At 40.4% G+C, this 19658-nt stretch overlaps 1 protein-coding gene across 3 annotated transcripts in view; it reads left to right on the top strand.

The window, feature by feature from the left end:
* Positions 1–19658, top strand: part of LOC311000381 (uncharacterized protein) — a 52380-nt gene that overhangs the window by 22632 nt on the left and 10090 nt on the right. Inside the window, exons 1-4 of one of the 3 annotated variants that reach the window (XR_014596085.1) lie at positions 3712–4097; positions 4239–4338; positions 4477–4511; positions 4784–5220. The exons of 1 other annotated variant lie outside the window; for it this stretch is intronic. The gene's annotated coding sequence lies outside the window, so the exon portion shown is untranslated. Of the gene's footprint in view, positions 1–3682; positions 4098–4238; positions 4339–4476; positions 4512–4783; positions 5221–19658 lie in introns of those variants that run through there. One more of the 3 variants, XR_014596084.1, reaches the window with a different exon arrangement.

Genomic DNA, 19658 nt, shown 5'->3' with positions numbered 1-19658 from the left:
CTTCACGGATTCAATGTTTTCTGTTTGTATTATATAAAGGTCAGAGAGATAAGGAGATAAATTAAGTAACCAATAACTAAAAGTTACTTTAGTTCCTACTGTTGTGAGAGCTTTGATGCCCAGTGTTTGTTTGTGTCCAAATGTCAGACAGAGAGAGACTACAGTACTAATACATAAAGCGACTAGCTAGGAATAAAAGATCTCAGTAAAAGGAACAATAAAATCCCTCTGAGATGGAGTAGAATAAGAGAATAGAATAAAGTAATGAAGTGGTTTCTTTAAGCTAATAAGATAAGATTTCTAATGTGAAATTTTGAAGCAAAAAGAAACTACAATAGTAACAAAAGTAACTGACAAAAGTTACTCTTTTTTGTTAATCTAGGGTGATAAAGTAACTCGACAAAGAGTCTCTTGCCCCCCGAATGGTTGCTATAGACCCGGTGGATATGGGACCATTGGAAGGGTAAAGGAAACTTTTGACTGTTTCTCATTTAAAATAAGCCATAACTCTCCGTCATAAAAAAATACAACTGTTTTTGTAGGATCTTCATTAAAAACAGTTGATATTAGTCAGTTTGTTTTGTCTTGATCACACACTGATATCAATTCGTTAATTACTTGCATTTCTTCTTTCACAGAGGGGGAAGGGAGACTAACCTGGAATTGCAGGTAATCTGAATACAAAAGCTATTTTACAATCACATGCTATTTTGGAAAAAAAATAAAATTACATAAATAGATTTAGAGAATATAATAATAATCCAGTAACTACACAGATGGATTAGCATGTTTTGTGGAAACGTTAAGTGATGATTTATTTGTTGTCTCTCTTTATTTCTGTGTCTTTGATCAGAATACATGAGAGAGAAGAAGTGAGAAGCTGCAGTAACAACATCATCTCTTCAACGTTTTTCTGTCTGTTCTAAAAAGCTCTTATTTTTTGTGGAAAATAATAATCGCTGCATTCATTTTACATTGTGTGTGAAATGTTTTTACATATTGTGCTAAAGTGCTATATTTTCCAACATCTACATTGATTAGTAGCCCTATAATGACAGTGGAGGAGAGAAGTAGTAGCCAATCATGAACTATGACATAAAGTTTGCTGCTTGTGAGGTTTAAAGTTACGGGGCTTTTGCTACTTTGCTGTCACAGAGCATTGTGATTTCTGTTTTCCATGAATTTCCTGCAGTGAAGTTAAAGCTGCTGATCTATTTGAAATATTTTGTGAGAGAGAAGTGAGAAACTGCAGTAACAACAACGTTTCTTTGTCTGTTGTAAAAGCTGTCATCTTTTGATGACAATAATAATCACTGCAATAATTTTGCATAGTGTGTGAAATGTATACTGGGCTATTGTACAACATATTTTTGCTGTTTGTCAGGTTTAAAGTTACAGGGTTTTTGCTACTTTGCTGCCACAGAGCATTGTGATTTCTATTCTTCCATGAATTTCCTGCAGTGAAGTTAAAGCTGCTGATCTATTTCATATATTTTGTTTTATTTTTCCTCATCTAAATGTTGAAAATAAGCATTACTGTTAAAAAACAAAGTAAAGTGATTTGTATTTTCAATTAAGGCTGCAGTTGAAACTTCACATTTCATCATTTGAGTGAGTGAGTACTTTTTAATCCTTTACAGCAAATTACTTTGTTTCAGCAATCATTATTGAACACAGATACATACATACATACATACATACATACATACATACATACATACATACATACATACATACATACATACATACATACATACATACATACATACATACATACATACAGAAATAAATAAATAAATAAATAAATAAATAAAGTTTATAACCAGAAAATTAATACAGTACTGTCACTTAAAGGGTCACTAGTGCCAATTAAAAAGTTTGGTAACCCTTTAATTTTCAGCCCGCTAATTACATCATAATGTCAAGAAATAGCCTAGAAGTAATGGCCAATTTCATAGTAATGTCGAGAAATATATGTATCCGAGAAATAACGATTGATTGTGTAGAAATAGCCCAGAAATAACGGTTACTTGCAAGCACTTGGTGGACATAAATACATACATGAAAAGCATGTGTAATCTTTTGCCTTTATGAAAAACATGACATTACTATGAAATTGACCAGCATTTGTTATTTATTTGTTATTTCTTGGCTATTTCTTGACATTAGCAGCCTGTAAATTAAAGAGAAAAGACGTCCTGCTGTGCCCTCATCTTTAGTGGTTTTATTCACTCTGTTCCTGTCTGCTCATCGGTATCCCCTCTCCCCAACACGCCACAGCAAAGAACTGAGCACTGGCCATCACTGAGTGGTAAACACTGTGCCGTAAGGGTTGGCAGATGTTGAACGACCTCAATCTCCTTAACAAATGAAATCAACTTTGCCCCTTTTCATGAGTGACTCACCTCGATCTTATTTTTACTGGCGCCCATGAGAATAAAGGATGTTGTGTATTTTAGGCTTACAGCCATTTAAAACCAGGTCTTCCTTCACCCCTCATGTTTAAAGGTTATGATCAGACTAGTCAATGAATGACTATTCAGATACACAAAGGTGCACTACAGCCTTGTTTTTTTTTTTAATGTGGATGCCCTGAAATTACAAAATATGGACTCTACCCCCCAAGTGTCACTAACCCCATTCTTTGCCTTTACAAGGGGGTGAGTGAGAATAAGTGAACATCTAACAAGTTTCTGTCATGTTTCCACTTTAGAGGATGCAGCTAAATACTTTACTGGGAGTCAGAGACACGATGAAATTAAACTCATATTTTAAATTATTGTTAACCCTTAAATGGGCAAACTTATATACAAATTTTGGAAAAATAAAAAATTGTTATTTTATAATGTCTCTAGGGTAGAATAACACAATTTTATGATTTTTTTCAAAATATGACCTTTATTTTTCATTTTAGAGTTTGTATCTCCCAAGATACATTGCCCGTTTAGGGTATACATTTGCCATTTACCAGTTTATCAAATATTTCATTTATGAACTTTTAAAACATATTATAAGCAATTAATTAGCCACTCTCTGTAGCTCTGTGTGTGTGCAAGTGTGTATGTGGAGGATAGGACCACTTGGCGCGGGATTCAAACCGGGGTCGCCTGCAATTAGGACTATATAGCCTCAACACTGAGCTAAACACCGCCCCACAACACATCATGTTTTGTTGCAGACAGATGCTGTATCTATCACTGGATCTTTTACATAAGAATTCACTATACTACTCTAATTATTACCTGAACATCCTCCCTCTTTTACTGTCGTTCGCTCCCTCTTCTAATTATTTGTTGCCTGTATTGATCAATAGATGGTGGTATTCTAGTAATACTGCATGTTAAACTTTTAACACCTTTATATTATTGATTATCTGTAGAGTTGTAGATTATCCCAAACATAAGTATATCTGAGAGTGATTATGCCTGTTTACATACCCCTATCTGGACAACGTATCCCCCAGGATACAGACATTCAATGCCTGTTTATCAAAGTTGTGTTAATGTTATTCATTATTTTTCAACAAGAATACATAAAATTATTATTATCATTATTATTATAATTTCAAAAACAAATCCCCCCATCATGTAATTAACAAGAACACGAAAACAAAAACACTTAACTTATGTCGAGTGTCTCTGTCCACGTAGGTGACCATTTTGGAGTTTGACATAAAAGTATCAATTTAGTTTTGAGTCACATGACCTGGGTACTTGACCCATCCCCCCTTAAGACTTTCTCATGATATTAAGTTCAGATACTTAATGCCCCTCCCCCCCACAGCCTGCCAAATGTCTGTATCCCCCAGGATACAGAAACCGTTAAAGGGTTGTGCAAGTGTGTGCGGATGGGTTATTGTGGGTCACCCTCTTATTCCCTCCTCTTTGTCCACGTGGAGGTGTTCGTTGTTTGTTAGTGAGTATAAAGCTGTGTGTGTGTTTCACACCTGGATCAAAGTCTCCAGTTCATCAGCCATGGCCAAAGGTTTGCTGCTGGTCCTGTTGTGTCTGCAGGTTTTCCTGCTCTTCACCGTCTTCACTGCAGCCGCTCTGGTGACTCATAATCAACAACAAAGAGAACAACCATCTCTTGATCTGGTAAGAAGATCCATGCAGTTATAGTGAGAGCTTAAAAGCCAAGTGTTTCTGTTTGTCTAAGTGAGAATAATGTGAGTAATGAAGTGTTTTCTGTGCAGAATGATGGGAATCCAATGTATATTTATCCTGTATATTGTCTAGGTTCAGAGAATCATTTGGCATACCAGACAAAAGAGAGACAATAAACCTCCACCAACACTCTTCCCTCCAGTCTGTGTTTGGGTTACAGCAGAATATTCAAGTGGGTAACAACACATTTGACTTCTGATGATTTATCATTTGCAGAAAAATAAATGCACACATGTTGATACTAATCAGCTTGTTTTGTGTTGATCACACACTGATATCAATCACTAATCATTTGTTTCTTCTTTCACAGAAATTCCATTTTGTATAGAGTGGTGAAGGTAAAAGGTAACCTGAATAGAAAATCTGCAATAAATTACTGTGTGTAAAAACAACAAAACTATTCAGCAGGAGAGGCGTGTCATATCGGTGGTGGTGGAAGAGGAGGAGTTAGTGTGTGCTCCAAGAAAAAAAGATAAAAACAACTCATTGATAAATGTGCTTTATATTTTGGCGTTAGACTGATTGAATGACTTCAAACATGTTTGATCCATCAAATTTATATTGAAATATGTATTCCTGGTCTCCACCTCTGACTTTACGCTCTCTCTTTCTGTCAGTGATGAGAGGAACACGAAGAAGTCAGACCAGAGCAGTGAAGACAGACATGAAAACCTGCAGCAACATCGTCTCTTCAACAATGTTGCTCTGTTTATTATACAAGCTCTAATCCATCACTGCATTGAGGATGACAAGTCTTTATATAGTGTGCAAATGTGCTACTGTATAGCTTCAATGAAGGTCAATACTTTATTCCAGTCCCACAGAAAGTGCAACATCAACGACTCTCTATTATTGTGGGAAGAGTTGTCACATTTCTTACTAACAATATAAAATAAAATGTTCTTTATCTGTTGTTTGTTCTAGTTACTTCCTAGTAACCTGCTTTATATTCATGTGATTCTCTGATGACATTATTTCTGTATATCCCATAAAAATTGTATAACATGAGACAAGTGCCTTTTCATGAATCATTAAAAATAGAGGTATGGGGTTTATAAAGATTTAAGTTTATATTGTTGTTTAAGTCATTACTGACAGTGTTTCTATTATATGATATACCTCTTTATTATGTCAGTTCTTTAGTGAAATAGAAATAGAGGTCTAAGCTATGGGGTTTTTATACTGTAGTTTTTTGAAAATTAATCATCTCAGCTGGAAACAAAAAGATCACTCAAGACAATGAAATGTTCTCCAGCATCAAGGACTGAGAGAGAGAGACTGAGAGAGAGAAGGAGAAGGAGCTGTACGAAGAGGCGAAAGAGAAGCAGCGGAAATCCTCCGGGGAATACGTATTCAAGGTTCGGGGCCCCCCCTGGGCGAGGAGAGTGGTGAGGATACATAAGACTGAGTGACTTCAGAATACCATTAAATCTGTCTCCGACCAGCCACAACATGAACTTCCACCACTACAAGGTATCAGGTCGCTATACACAAATGCAGATCAACTTCACAATAAAATACATGAATTAAATGCCCGTTTGAAGGCACTTCCAGTCATTCATATTATAGGAGTTACTGAAGTCAAATCAAAAAATAAGAAGCAGAAATTAAGCCCATCAGAATTTTATTTGGATGATATTGACTGTTATAATTTATTTTCTAAGAACATTGACAATGATATAGGTAGAGGTTTATTGCTTTACATTCATAAATCACTTGAAGTTAAAGAAGTGATAATGGCGACTGAGTTTCAAGAGAATATTTTTGTGGAGATTAAATGTAGGAATCATGAGTTTTTGCTTGTGGGCTTAATTTATAGATCTGATAGTGGCACTGGGACGAATAATGATAATTTTTGGCCTTAATGGAAGAAGTGTCAATTAAAAAGTATCAGCATAAGCTAATGATGGGGGATTTTAATTTACCAAAAATAGACTGGAAATTAGTTGATGCAAAAGGGGATAATCTCACATCACTGGATAGTAGGTTTTTGGAATGTATGCAAAATGTATTTTTGTTTCAGCATGTAGGCCTACAAGAACCTACAAGGTGGCGGGGTGATGACAAACCACATGTGTTGGATTTAATTATAACAAATGAGGAGAATATTACCCCTTTCCCACTGGCCAAAAAACCCGTTTAAACCCGCTAACAATCGGCTTTTGGTGGCAGTGGGAAAGGCGCACCGAGCCGCGTCGACGTCAAACGACTCGGCAAGCGACGCGGGTTAAAATCGCCTTTAATCGGCTCGGCTCCGAACGGCTTGCAGTGGGAACGCCAGACCCGCGTCAACCCGCTAATTTACGTGATGACACTGAACGTTACGTGACGCTACGTCATCGCGCCGGTCGCGTCTCATATCACGTACCAAAACAAAGTTCTGCTCCGCTCTGCTCTCATCCGAGACTGGGATCAAAACATCAGAGAACACTGACCAAAAATGATAGAAAAAAAGAAAAGAAGCGACAGTGTGTTTAACTGACGTGTTGTGCCGCGGACGTCCGTCATCCGGCCGCAGCAGACTCTCTGTCCTCCGCGGTCCTGGTGCTCCAGGTCAGCCAGCCAGAGAGTCTGCCTCGGCGGACGGACACTCCGCGGCGGGCGGCTGTGGCATGACTGTGTGTGTGTCTCTTGCACCGCGGATGAGAGCGGGGCTACTGGTTTATGCTCTGTCTGATCCCTCAGCGGGGGGTCAGACTCGGCTCATTTTGGTCAATGGGAAAGGGGCCAAATGCCGATTGTTAGCGGGAAAACGGCTTATTGAGGAAATTCAGTATTTGGGCCCTCTAGGGAAAAGTGATCATTGTGTTTTACTGTTTAAACTTATTTGCTATACTAAAGTTGTGAGTAATAATGGTGTGAGAAAAAATTATGATAATGGCAATTATGAAGAAGCATGTAAGGGACTGGAGGGTTTTGACTGGGCACAATATCTATCTAGTTGTGATGTTGAAAATTCATGGAGAGTAATAAAAGAAAAGTTGATGGAAATGGAGGACAGGTATGTGCCAACCAGGAAAAAAAGGTCACAGACTAAGAAATATAAATATCCTTTGGATAGTATTACAAAAAAGAAAATTGAAGAAAAAAATACTCTTGCGAGAAAGGCGATGAAAAGTAAGGATCCAGAGGTACAGAGGGCATATCGTAGAGTCAGTAACTTTGTGAGAATGAGAACAAGATACTTAAGGAAAGTGTATGAAGAAGATCTGGTAAAGCAAGCTAAGCATAAGCCAAAGGTTATTTGGAATTACATAAATAAGAGGACAAAGATTAAAACAAAAATAGGTGATCTTTATTGTAATCAAGATGATACTGACTCTTTGAAAACAGGTGATGACAAACAAAAAGCAGACATTTTGTCTGATTATTTTAGTAGTGTATTTGTGACTGAACCTGATGGGCACATGCCTGAACTTCCAAAAATGAATGTCCAAACGAAACACTTTACAATTGCGAGTGAGGATGTACATAAGCTTTTACGGGATATTGACATCAATAAGTCACCAGGGCCAGATGGGATACATCCTAGGATTCTAAAGGAGTTGGCGAGTGTAATTGCTGAACCCATAACAATGTTATTTAATAGATCATTTGAAGAGTCAACTTTACCTTGTGAATAGAAAGAGGCCCAAATTAGTGCTATTTTTAAGAAAGGAGACAAATCAAGGGCAGAAAACTATAGACCAGTTAGTCTGACATCAGTAATTTGTAAGACAATGGAGAATTAGTTAGAAATTATGTTGTAGATCACATGAAGACCAACAAGCTTTTTAGTAAGAAGCAGTACGGATTTATATCCGGAAGATCAACAACACTTCAGCTTCTTACAGTATTGGATAAATGGACAGCAGCTTTGGATAAGGGGCGGGCAGTGGACTGTATATATATGGACTTTCAAAAAGCCTTTGATAAAGTCCCACATAAAAGATTACTTACAAAGATAAGATCTTATGGTTTAGATGAGAGAGTTATAAAATGGATAGAGGACTTTTTGTATAATAGGACACAGCAGGTGAGGGTAAATGGAGTTATGTCTAGTTGGAAACCTGTGGTATCAGGAGTCCCACAGGGCTCAGTACTGGGACCTGTTCTTTTTGTCCTGTATATAAATGATTTGCCAAGTGTGATACAATCTGATTCTGATCTATACCTTTTTGCGGACGATACTAAAATATTTAGAACAATTACAGGGGACACAGACACAGCCCAACTTCAAGCAGATCTTAATAGCGTGAGTAACTGGTGTGATACCTGGTTACTGAAATTAAATCCAGAGAAATGTAAATATTTGCAACTTGGAGGAGGGCATAACAACTGTGTTAATTACCGGGTTGGAGATGTGCTCGTCCATAAAGTTGAGGAGGAAAAAGATATAGGTGTGGTGGTTGATGGCTCACTAGAATTTCAAAAACACATTTGTGATAAAATAAAAATAGCAAACTCGAGGGTGGCCATAATAAAACGGACCTTCACAAACTTAAGTAAGGAAATTGTTTTACCATTGTATAAAGCTCTGGTGAGATCTCATCTTGAATTTGCTAGCTCTGTCTGGTGTCCCTATAAAGTAAAATATATTGAAAAAATTGAAGCAGTTCAGAGACGAGTAACCAAATTAATCCCAGGTCTGAATGTGATGTCATATGAAGAAAGATTAAGGCACTTAAAACTGCCAACTCTTGTCTATAGGAGGTATAGAGGTGACATGATTGAGGTGTATAAACTTGTACATAAAATATATGATCCCACAGTGGAGCCGGTTGTTAGTTTCTGGAATAATAGTTATGAGCTAAGAGGGAACTCCTTAAAACTCCTACAAAAAAGGTGTCGTAAAATATTTTTTTGCACTCAGAGCTGTAAGAGTCTGGAACGAGCTTCCTGAGGACGTAGTACAGGCTCCATCAGTAAACTCATTTAAAAATAGTATTCTGTCCTCACTCTTGTGTATCTGTACAAGGCTAGACAGATAGCGTACAAAAACTCAGCCAAACCGTCTTCAGTTGTATGGTTTTTTACTGATGCCGTTTCTGTAAAACTGAACAGTACAGAACAGAATTTACGGTAACACTACATAATACAGCCCGCGAATTAGAGCGTACCTACCGCCCTCTTTCCGCATAGGTTGCCCCTTATTTTACACAAGTACTGAGTAACTGCGGCTCACTTCCCCCCTTGTTTCCCCCGTGCATTTACAGTGTAACTAGGCTGCGTCTTAGCGCGTAACTCCGGTTAACTTACATCCTGCTTTACACCAACTTCCACACAAGTACAGAGTAACTCTCGCTCACTTCCCTCACGGTTTTACAGTATAACTAGGCTGCGTCTTAGCACGTAACTCCTGTCCTACTTTACACCAAATTACACAGTAACTCTCGCTCACCCCGCCACTATTTCCCTGCATTTTACAGTATAACTAGGCTGTGTCTTAGAGCGTAACTCCCGTACAATTACGTGCTACTTTGCCCGGACTTACAGTGTAACTCCTGGTCATTTCCCACCAATGATTTTAACCAATATTAGAAATTAAATAATATGAGCACAATAGTTACAATCCATTTTTTTGTTGTCAGCAGGAAAATGTCACCTCTATTCCAGAGATTTATTATTAATTAATTAATTGTATGGTTTGGAATACTGAGAAATTGGTATAGAGCATGGAAATTGGTCAATAACAGGCTGGCTGGTAGCAAACTTACCTCTCTAAAATGCACATCTATGAAAGTCTAGTTCTGTCATCCAAGGGCAAAACACAAACTATACAGTAGCCTAATACATCCACAATAATGAATCATTCAGAGATAGAAAATGTTTTTATTATTTATTCTTTATTAAACAGAAAACACATGACACATCCACATCCATGATCATTCATAAACTTTAATGCAAGTAGATCTTAATTTCCCTGTAAATGAGCACTGTTATCCTGTCCTTAGTGTGCAAATACACTGTAGTTGTCCTGGAGTTACCCAGTAACTACAAGATAGCGGGCTGTATTATAAAGTATTCTTTGTTATTCCCTCCTTAGTGTGCAAATACACTGTAACTGTCCTGCAACTACACTCTAGTTGTCCTGGAGTTACCCAGTAAATACAAGGTAGCGGGCTGTATTATAAAGTATTCTTTGTTATTCCCTCCTTAGTGTGCAAATACACTGTAACTGTCCTGCAACTACACTCTAGTTGTCCTGGAGTTACCCAGTAAATACAAGGTAGCGGGCTGTGTTATAAAGTATTCTTTGTTATTCCCTCCTTAGTGTGCAAATACACTGTAATTGTCCTGCAACTACACTCTAGTTGTCCTGGAGTTACCCAGTACCTTCTACTACAGCTGTAACTACTGTCTAAGTAGAACCAGTAAGTTAGAACACCGTTTGTTTCACGAGATAACATCATCTGAAAGTACAGTAATACAAAGACAAAACTAACTGAAGTGTCCCCGACCCTGACATCATAAAATAACATATTTCTACTGGCTTTTGTTATTTACATTAAAGTTGAGTTTTGTTCCTTCTGTTATAAACTGTTTAATTTAGTTTTGATCCATCTGTCTGGTCCTTCTAAGTCTAAAATAGTCAGTCAAGTCAGTTTCATCTGACAAAATGTACTTTCTAAGTTAGAAGAGTCAAGTTGAAAAGATCGTTGTGATACTACTATCACACTGGAGTGTGACACTCAGTAATGGAGAATGGATGGGCTCCTCCATAAAAGGTGATCTTGATCTTGATCCAGCTCCTTGGGTCAAGGCAGAGATCAGGGTCATGGGTGGCGTGCCATCTCCCTCGTCAGGCACCATTTTCATGGCATCTCAAAAACCTCACCTGTGTAGAAACATAATTATATATTGTATCATCAACTTCATCACATAAAATGCATCACTGTAAAACAAAGTGAGAAAATTAATAACTTTGAACGGTACAGTTTTTCTCATCATGGAATACTTAATCCCGGTTTTACCTTTCACATCATGAATCATTAGCCTTTTAAACCATAACTTGTGATTTTTAAGCATATTAATCAATTACAAATTATACATATTTTTTCTTTAACTATTGAGTAATTATTTTAACCATTTAAAAATCTTAAATTTTACAAAATCAATGCTATTACCATACTGTTTCACAACTGTAGGCTGCACCAGTACATTAACTGTTAATGTTACTCTTGACTGTATTCATCATAACATTCATGACCAACAGTAACGTTAGCTAATGGAGCTAATGTGTACAGTACTAACACAAATACAACCTCAAAGCAAAACCGCAGCACTTACAGTTCCCGGTTGCCTGGTGCAGGGCAAAACACACACTATTATCTTTAGCACAAGCTAACATTGCTAGCTGCGTTAGCATAGCTACTTAACTCACCAAGAGGTTGATAACACGGTGAAACTACCGTCGCACAGGTCCTGGGTTCATCCCTCACGTCTCCCGGGGTGTTTGCTCTGTGTTTATATCAACATATCACATCTTAGACATTGCATGATTTCCCTCATTTCTCCACTTCGTCTCCTCCTGTCGTCCCTGCGGCTGTGTCAACAAGCTCCGTCCTCGCTGTGAGGTGGGACTTTCTACCTTCTCAACAGGCAACCAATGACAAGTGAGCAGCTTCTGGTCTGACCAATGACAGATGGTCAAAGGTGAGTGACTGTGATTGACACCTTATTTCATCCTATTTGATTCTAACCTGTCTAACTACGCTGCTCATCATTGATCACATAAGTTGTCAATCACAGTCACTCACCTTTGACCATCTGTCATTGGTCAGACCAGAAGCTGCTCACTTGTCATTGGTTGCCTGTTGAGAAGGTAGAAAATCCCACCTCACAGCGAGGACGGAGCTTGTTGACACAGCCGCAGGGACGACAGGAGGAGACGAAGTGGAGAAATGAGGGAAATTATGCAATGTCTACGATGTGATATGTTGATATAAACACAGAGCAAACACCCCGGGAGACGTGAGGGATGAACCCAGGACCTGTGCGACGGTAGTTTCACCGTGTTATCAACCTCTTGGTGAGTTAAGTAGCTATGCTAACGCAGCTAGCAATGTTAGCTTGTGCTAAAGATAATAGTGTGTGTTTTCCCCTGCACCAGGCAACCGGGAACTGTAAGTGCTGCGGTTTTGCTTTGAGGTTGTATTTGTGTTAGTACTGTACACATTAGCTCCATTAGCTAACATTACTGTTGGTCATGAATGTTATGATGAATACAGTCAAGAGTAACATTAACAGTTAATGTACTGGTGCAGCCTACAGTTGTGAAACAGTATGGTAATAGCATTGATTTTGTAAAATTTAAGATTTTTAAATGGTTAAAATAATTACTCAATAGTTAAAGAAAAAAATATGTATAATTTGTAATTGATTAATATGCTTAAAAATCACAAGTTATGGTTTAAAAGGCTAATGATTCATGATGTGAAAGGTAAAACCGGGATTAAGTATTCCATGATGAGAAAAACTGTACCGTTCAAAGTTATTAATTTTCTCACTTTGTTTTACAGTGATGCATTTTATGTGATGAAGTTGATGATACAATATATAATTATGTTTCTACACAGGTGAGGTTTTTGAGATGCCATGAAAATGGTGCCTGACGAGGGAGATGGCACGCCACCCATGACCCTGATCTCTGCTTTGGCCCAAGGAGCTGGATCAAGATCAAGATCACCTTTTATGGAGGAGCCCATCCATTCTCCATTACTGAGTGTCACACTCCGGTGTGATAGTAGTATCACAACGATCTTTTCAACTTGACTCTTCTAACTTAGAAAGTACATTTTGTCAGATGAAACTGACTTGACTGACCATTTTAGACTTAGAAGGACCAGACAGATGGATCAAAACTAAATTAAACAGTTTATAACAGAAGGAACACAACTTAACTTTAATGTAAATAACAAAAGCCAGTAGAAATCTGTTATTTTATGATGTCAGGGTCGGGGACACTTCAGTTAGTTTTGTCTTTGTATTACTGTACTTTCAGATGATGTTATCTCGTGAAACAAACTGTGTTCTAATTTACTGGTTCTACTTAGACAGTAGTTACAGCTGTAGTAGAAGGTACTGGGTAACTCCAGGACAACTAGAGTGTAGTTGCAGGACAATTACAGTGTATTTGCACACTAAGGAGGGAATAACAAAGAATACTTTATAATACAGCCCGCTATCTTTAGTTACTGGGTAACTCCAGGACAACTAGAGTGTAGTTGCAAGACAATTACAGTGTATTTGCACACTAAGGAGGGAATAACAAAGAATACTTTATAATACAGCCCGCTATCTTGTAGTTACTGGGTAACTACGGGACAACTAGAGTGTAGTTGCAGGACAACTAGAGTGTATTTGCACACTAAGGAGGGAATAACAAAGAATACTTTATAATACAGCCCGCTATCTTTAGTTACTGGGTTAACTCCAGGACAACTAGAGTGTAGTTGCAGGACAATTAGGCCCAATCCCATTTCTCTTTTTTACCCCTACCCCTTCCCCTACCCCTTGCCCCTCGCCCCTTGAAACGGAGCTACAAGGGGTAGGGGTAGAAAGTCAACCCCTCCGAATTGGGACACCCCTTCAACAGTCACATACGTCATCACGTAGTCTCACTGGCTTTTACGTAAGCTGATGCGGCGAGCTTTTGCCAGAAATCAAATAGCGTGTTCCATATAAGTAACTTAATAAAATAAGATAAAACTTAATGCAGACTGATCGGTTTATTGTAAAACATTTATTTACTGATGTAAATGTGGTGATTTCTGTACACAGAGCCCAGAGGCAGCGCTGCCTGCTCCTCTGTCTGGTACATGAAGCATAACTTTTCATCCAAATAAACTAATGCTACTGCCACAATTGTCAGATTTCATCAATGAGACCAACATTTAAATGCTAAAAAGAATTTAACATGCTGGTGGTAAACCTCTAAAAACCCGCGGATAAGTTAATTAACGACCGCCTTCTCTCCCGGCGGGACCGGGACAAGGACGTAATTTGGCCGGCGGAGCAGCGCTGCAGACCGGCTGCTGTCTCTGTGAGGAGCCGCTCCTCCTGGAGCTTCACTCCTCCGAAAAATCGTCGGAGCAAACTTCTAACCCGCCGTCATTTGGATAAACTAACTGCACATTTGGGACCTAAATAGTTACTTTCTCGCAAGAAAAAATATTAAAACTTAATAAAGTGACGTAATAACCGCGCTACAGTGAGAAATAAAACAGCTTTTCGTTTTACAGCCACCGCTGCCGGCTGCCGCAAGATGCATTCTGGGAAACTTTTCATACCCCTCCGTTTGGAGTGTGCCTCTGAAAAATCTCCGTTTGGAGGGCTATGTAGCCCTACCCCTTCCCCCTACCCCTCTGTCCTAACGGGGATTGGGACACCCCTACCCCTACACGTGAACGCGCAAAACGGAGGGGTAGGGGTAAGTGGTAGGGCCAAGGGGTGAAATGGGATTGGGCCTTACAGTGTATTTGCACACTAAGGAGGGAATAACAAAGAATACTTTATAATACAGCCCGCTATCTTTAGTTACTGGGTAACTCCAGGACAACTAGAGTGTAGTTGCAGGACAATTACAGTGTATTTGCACACTAAGGAGGGAATAACAAAGAATACTTTATAATACAGCCCACTATCTTGTATTTACTGGGTAACTCCAGGACAACTAGAGTGTATTTGCACACTAAGGAGGGAATAACAGTGCTCATTTACAGGGAAATTAAGATCTACTTGCATTAAAGTTTATGAATGATCATGGATGTGGATGTGTCATGTGTTTTCTGTTTAATAAATAATAAAAACATTTTCTATCTCTGAATGATTCATTATTGTGGATGTATTACTGTATAGTTTGTGTTTTGCCCTTGGATGACAGAACTAGACTTTCATAGATGTGCATTTTAGAGAGGTAAGTTTGCTACCAGCCAGCCTGTTATTGACCAATTTCCATGCTCTATACCAATTTCTCAGTATTCCAAACCATACAATTAATTAATTAATAATAAATCTCTGGAATAGAGGTGACATTTTCCTGCTGACAATAAAAAAAAATGGATTGTAACAATTGTGCTCATATTGTAGTAGACTTTTTAATTTCTAATATTGGTTAAAATCATTGGTGGGAAATGACCAGGAGTTACACTGTAAGTCCGGGCAAAGTAGCACGTAATTGTACGGGAGTTACGCTCTAAGACACAGCCTAGTTATACTGTAAAATGCAGGGAAATAGTGGTGGGGTGAGCGAGAGTTACTGTGTAATTTGGTGTAAAGTAGGACAGGAGTTACGTGCTAAGACGCAGCCTAGTTATACTGTAAAACCGTGAGGGAAGTGAGCGAGAGTTACTCTTTACTTGTGTGGAAGTTGGTGTAAAGCAGGATGTAAGTTAACCGGAGTTACGCGCTAAGACGCAGCCTAGTTACACTGTAAATGCACGGGGGAAACAAGGGGGGAAGTGAGCCGCAGTTACTCAGTACTTGTGTAAAATAAGGGGCAACCTATGCGGAAAGAGGGCGGTAGGTACGCTCTAAGTCGCGGGCTGTATTATGTAGTGTTACCGAATTTACTTACATGCAATACATAAATATACATAAAATACTGACACTGTAAACATGTGCAGAATCACTTTTTTACAAACAATACTTACGGACAAATCTACTCCAAGGCTGAACGTAAAGGAAAACACTGCTCACTGCAGGCTGCTAGGCTACTAGCTGCTAGCTGCTAGCTTTTGACTGTAGCACATGGAGAAGAGAAAAAAGAAACTTAAGGAAATGACTAATACCAAAAGTCACCACTAGGTGGCCACAAGGTCAGGGGCTCAGCACACTCCCCGCCTGGTATATTTACAAATATACCACTATAAATTAGTTATTCTGTCCATTTTCAGGTAGGAGTACAATCACCTCCGTAACAGGCCTGAGATATGTTTTAGCAACTCCTTGCTTCCTGATCTTGACTTCCAACTTTCCGTACTCGGTTGTCAGCACTTGGTAGAGTTTTCACTATAAGCCCAATGGGCCACTCGTTGCGTTTGACTTGACCATCTTTAAGCAAGACAACATCGCCTTCCTGTACATTTCGCTTCTCGCCCTGCCATTTTCTTCTGGTTTGCAATGTTGCAAGGTACTCTTGCTTCCATTTTTTCCAGAAACAATCTGCAAGACCTTGAACCTGTCTCCACTGACTTTTATAGAGGTCTTTGAGTTCAAAGTCTCCAGGTGGCACTGACACAACTCTGGCCTTCTGGGTCAGAAGCATTGCAGGTGAGAGAACTTCAGGTGTTTCAGGGTCGGTCGAGACAGGAACCAATGGTCTGGCATTCATTATAGCCATGACTTCAGCCATTAGAGTGGTCAACACCTCATGTGTGAGGCGAGTAGTTGAGGATTTCAACAGCAGACCATCAAGTATGCGTCGCGCAACCCCAATCATACGTTCCCACACACCGCCCATGTGAGATGAATGCGGTGTGTTGAACGTCCATGTACAGCCTTGATCCTGAAAGTACTCTTTGACCTCTGGGTCATTGACGTTAATCTTTAGCTCCTTGCAGGCCCCAACGAAATTTGTGCCTTGGTCTGACCGGAGGTGTTTCACTGGTCCTCTGATTGACAAGAACCGACGCAAGGCATTGATAGAGCTGGAGGTCGACATTGACTCCACAACTTCCAGATGCACTGCTCTGGTGCTCAGGCAAGTAAACATTACGGCCCATCTTTTACTTTCAGGGCTGTGGCCTCTTGTGCGACGGAATGTGATGTTCCACGGCCCAAAAACATCCAGGCCAACGTGTGTGAAAGGTGGGTCTACGACAACTCTGTCTGCAGGCAAGTTAGCCATTTTTTGTACCTCCATGCGTCCTCTCAGCTTCCTACAGGTGACACACTTATGCACCACACTGGCAATGAGCCTCTTAGCTCCAACAATCCACAGTCCTGCCGTGCGTAGGGCCCCTTCGGTGAACTGACGGCCTTGGTGAGCTACCTGGTCATGGTAATGCCTGACTAGCAGTACAGCAGCTTGGTGACCCGCTGGGATTATCAGGGGATGTTTCTCTGCTTCTGAAAGATCAGCTGACTGCAACCGACCTCCGACTCTCAGCAACCCCTCCTGGTCAATAAAGGGGTCGAGTTTGTTAAGAGGACTTTGTGAATGAACCTCTTTCTCCTTTGAGAGACTTTCAAACTCTGCTTTATAGACTTCGCGCTGTACACACTGAATGATCACTGTTTTTGCCTGTGAGAGGTCTGTGGAGTGCAGACTGTTGCAGCAGTGCCAGCCTGCGCACTTTCCTGTGTGAGAAGTCTTAGAGAATGACTTTGCAATGTGGATGAGCATTTTCATTGCTCTTAGAAGGGATTTCCAACTTGAGAAACGTTCAAACTATGTGACCCCAACATCCGTTCTGCAACATTGGTGACAAGAGATATGACCTGAGGGCGAATCTCTGTATCCAACGATGGCTCCACGAGGTCAAAGGATTCCGTTGGCTCGCACACCTCCAAATCAGCCTGTTTTAGAAAGTCAGGGCCTGAGAGCCAAACGCTGTGCTGTAGGTGAGCTGCCGGAATGCACCTTGTTCCTTGATCTGCTGGATTTTGATCAGTACTGACATGATGCCACTGGTCTGGTGTTGAAGACTTTCTTATCCTGGTCACTCTATTCGCCACATACACATAGAATCGGCGAGTGATGTTGTGAATGTATCCCAGGACGATTCTACTATCTGTGTAGAATGTGACTTTGTGTAGATCCATGTCGCTCTCCTCTGTAATCAGTTCAGCCAGTTCGACAGCTAAGACAGCTGCACATAGTTCCAAGCGTGGAACTGTATGAGCAGAAGTTGGTGTAGCTTAGCCTTGCCCATTATGAAGCCGACATGGCACTGGCCATCAGTGTCTATGACCCTGAGGTATGCGACCGCTGCTATAGCCATAGTAGATGCATCTGAAAAGATACATATCTCCCTCCTCTGAGTGCAAGACAATGACACTGGAACATAGCTTCTGAGTATCTGGAGATGTTCAAGTTCGCTGAGTGAGTCAGTCCACTTCCTCCACTGCACTTCCCTGTCTGCCGGTAGAGGTTCGTCCCATGCTTGCTGCTCCAAGGTAAGTTCCCTGTATAATGATTTCCCCTGAATCACCACAGGGGCAACAAACCCAAGGGGATCGTACAGACTGTTGACAACAGAAAGAATTCCTCTCCTTGTGAAGGGCTTGCCATCTGGTGCCACTTGAAACATGAAGCTGTCAGTCTGTAAGTTCCAACTTACTCCAAGGCTTCTCTGAAGAGGCAGAGGATCAGCACTCAGGTCTAAGTTCTTGAGGTCATTGGCTCTCTCCTCTGATGGGAATGCATTCATGACCTGTGGACGGTTGGAGGCTATTTTATGAAGCCTGATATTTGACTCTGCCATCATGCTTCTTGTGTTTTTCAAGAGGTCGATGGCTTCCTCTTCGCTAGGCACAGAAGCGAGTCCGTCGTCCACATAAAAATGTCGAAAGATGAACTGCTTCGCGTCTGAGCCGTGCTCCTCTTCGCCTAGTTCAGCTGCTCGTCTCAGCCCATAAATGGCTACGGCTGGTGAAGGGCTATTACCAAAAACGTGCACCTTCATGCGGAATTCAGCAACATCTTTACTGATGTCATTATCTTGGAACCAAAGGAACCTGAGATAATTTCTGTGGTCCTCCCTGACCCGAAAACAGTAAAACATTTGCTCAACATCGACGGTGATAGCTACCTGCTCCCGGCGAAAGCGCAGCAAAACACCAATCAGCATGTTATTGAGATCTGGTCCGCTCAGAAGTGCATCGTTCAGGGAAATCCCCTCACATTGAGCACTTGAGTCGAAGACAACCCGAATCTTACCCGGTTTCTGGGGGTGATAAACTCCAAAAATGGGGAGATACCAGGCCTCCTCGCCAGATGTCAGAGGTGGGGCTGCTTCTGCTTGATCGTTTTCAAACATTTTTTTCATGAAGTCAATGAACTGGTCTCTCATTTCCGTCTTCCTCTGAAACGTGTGCTGCAGGGTGGTGAGACGCTTCAGGGCTTGGTCTCTGTTGTTAGGAAGAAACCGCCGTGGCTTTCGGAAAGGCAGTGGTGCCACCCAGTGGTTATCTTCATCGATGTAGACCTCTCTGTCCATGATTTGAAGGAAGATTGTATCTTCAACTGATAGTGCAGGTTTATCATCATGTGGACTTTTTTGAAAAACAGTGTCTCCCAGATTATCTGTTTCAGCTGAGCTGAGATGAAGTTGCTGTGTAGGACTGCTGTATTTCTCCTTCACACGGATCGATCCTGTACATGGCACTAGAAATGAGGTGCGTCCATTCTGTAACACATTTGTTCTGTAGACGTTCACGTTGGTTTGCTTGTGAGCTCCTCCCAAGCACACCTCGCCAACAATCACCCATCCTAGATCCAGGCGCTGTGCATATGGAGTATCATGTGGGCCATTGCGCTGCTCTCGCACTTTATGAACACTCAGAACA

Source organism: Trachurus trachurus, assembly GCF_905171665.1.
Source record: "Trachurus trachurus genome assembly, chromosome: 17".
Lineage (NCBI taxonomy): Eukaryota > Metazoa > Chordata > Actinopteri > Carangiformes > Carangidae > Trachurus > Trachurus trachurus.
The sequence above is the reverse complement of the archived record's forward strand: the minus strand, read 5'-3'. Positions and strand labels throughout refer to the sequence as shown.